Source organism: Nematostella vectensis, chromosome 6, assembly GCF_932526225.1.
Source record: "Nematostella vectensis chromosome 6, jaNemVect1.1, whole genome shotgun sequence".
Classification (NCBI taxonomy): domain Eukaryota; kingdom Metazoa; phylum Cnidaria; class Anthozoa; order Actiniaria; family Edwardsiidae; genus Nematostella; species Nematostella vectensis.
The window spans coordinates 14,567,483-14,570,152 of NC_064039.1; positions in this window are offsets into that span (position 1 = coordinate 14,567,483).

Consider the following 2,670-nt stretch of genomic DNA (forward strand, 5'->3'; position numbering starts at 1 on the left):
TAAAAAAAAAAAAAAAAGAATAATTAGTCTACTTGAATACAGACCACAAGATCTGAACCAGAAGATAATTGCTTTAATCACTCAGCGCGGCGGTTAGGATAAAAAGATCTCAAAGAGTTGCAGTCCGTGTTATTTTGCCATCTGTGGAAATAGGCAAAATTTGTTGTCATACGGGAATTTAAAGGAATTGTGAGACATCAAGAACCACATTTGCCGCGGGGATCGCGCAAATATGACATTTACTTCTGGTTTACTATTCGCGCAAATATGGACATAAAAGGCTCAACAAGCTAAAGGGAACAAAAACATCTTGTGGTGTTGTTTGCCAGAACAGCCCTTCACTATGTTATCAGAATGGTTAATAACCGTCTTCCCTATCACTGGACTTTTCATTATAACTCTCGTATTAGTATGCTTGTGTAACCGTCGTAAACCACCTTCCACCGTGCTTCGACCTCGCCCGCCAGAATCGCCACCACCACAACCCCCCTCAGATCCAAACGCGTGTATTCATGACCCCGGGGTACCGGACCACACTCAAACACCGGGAGTCCAAAGACCCGTCTATACGATACCCGGATCAGCGTTCATGCCTTATACTGGCGAACGACCAAGTAGTTTTGTCCTAACGACATGTCCTAGCTTTATCAGTATAACATCTGAGATGATAGCTGGAGACTTAGAGGGAGGTGAAGGAGGAACTAGAAGTGTAGACGGAAGGGATAATTTCGGTTTAACCCCAGAGGAGGGATCGATAAACGGATCTAGTTTATCCGATGATATGCCTCCACCGCATTATGGCTCTTTGTATTTTTACCCGCCTCCGAATTATGAAGAAATAGCAGATGGACAAACGCCTGACTTGACAAGGTAAAGTCTTACAAACTCAAGTGCACTGCGGAGCACCGCGGTATATTGGATTTATTTTCGTGCGGAGCGTGGCATGTGCATCAATACACAAAGGCTAACCAAGTGAAGGGATTTTGGCGTAGCTGTGCGAGTTTTAGGTCAATAGTTAATGTTATTAGAAAAACATTTAAAGTGTCAACTTTTATTTCTGAGACAGTTTGGCTTCAGCCTGAGAAGTAGAGTATATATAAGTTTTGATAAGATAATTATAAAAGAAAAATATTGCAGACCTATCTGTTACCATGTTTAAGTTTTTGTGTGTTTTTTTTAATCCATATGAATTTAGCTAAGAATTGTCAAGCATGTCGAACGCAAGGACTTCAACATAAGGAAAAAGATCAATTCCAAAAAGGAAGCTCGCCTTATTATTTGCGCAGTCAGTCTTGCTCATTAACTTCTAATCGGTTTCTTTCATTGGCTTCTCAAAGGCATATAACGAGCCCACCTTCCCGAAACACGTTAAAATGGCATTTCGTTTGAATATGTTCTAAGGGGGGGGGGGGGGGGGGGGGGGGTGAATAGGTTCGCGGATTTAGCCCCGAAATGCTCACGGATTACGGATTTTGATGATTATTTCAGCGGATTGGCAGATTTTGGAAATACAGCGGATCACGGATCTGTTGACATTTGGGCACGGATTTCAGATTTTGACTGCTTTGATGGTCGAATTTCGGATTTTAAATGAATTTCAATCGATGCTATTGTTTATCTGTCAAACCATGCGGATCTAAAAATATCTGCGGATCCACGGATTTGCCCCGATAATGTTGCGGATCGGCGGATTTACATACCCCTATTCACCCCCCTTCTAATGCCGAAGATATCCATTTTAAAAGTTGATGGGTAAAAGTTATTTGTTCCTTTTTTCCGGGAGGGACCTTTTTTTTTCCAGCCAGCATTGGTTATTCATTTTAGCACTTGAATAATTGCCCGTATAACCGATCGAGATTTTTCCCCCAAGCATCCCTTCCATCGCGTCCAAAAATATTCCCAGCGCAACTAGTTCAACTGCACAAATTTGCCAGCAGAACCATTGGGGACGATTTTTTCCCAAGCAATCAAGGGGTCAAACATCTTCTCAGCCAGCAAAAAAATAGGCTGCGGAACAGATATTTTACGGTGCAGATCCGTTTTGTGCACTTGTTTTCCTTTCCCTCAAAACACACAGGGACGCTTGCTATTTCCGTGTGGTGGATTTAAACTTTCTCGGTACCACATCCCCATAATGGGGACAACTATTTCTGCCTCAGTCGACCCCGGACGACACCGAAGAAGGCAGAGGTTGGAAGATGTTATGTAAGCGTTAAGTCATCGATGATTTCATAAAAAAACGAAAATATTTTTATGATAAAAACATAGTCAGACAATCAATTGGAACTTGTGGCAACTATTAAAATTTTTTTAAAGCAACTCGTTGGTCTGTGACAAAGCCCCCTATTAAATCTATCTCTATCTTTTAAACGTCGAAATACGCGATGATTGCAATTAATCGCAAATTCATAAGATATAAAGTTAAAATACACAGTGCCACTCTAAGCCGCCATCTTGGATGACCGGGAGGGGGAGTGGGTCGAGCTTTGAAAACTAAATAAACCGTTATATTATAGTCAACGACAATTTTATCTTGCAAAAATAAAAGAATAATATTTATGAAATAATCAGTTATTTAGCCTTAGTTTTGGAAATACAAGGTATTTTAAATTTCACCACTGTGAACTGTACAGGACCCGAAAAGATCCCAGGACCCGAAACGATCCCAGG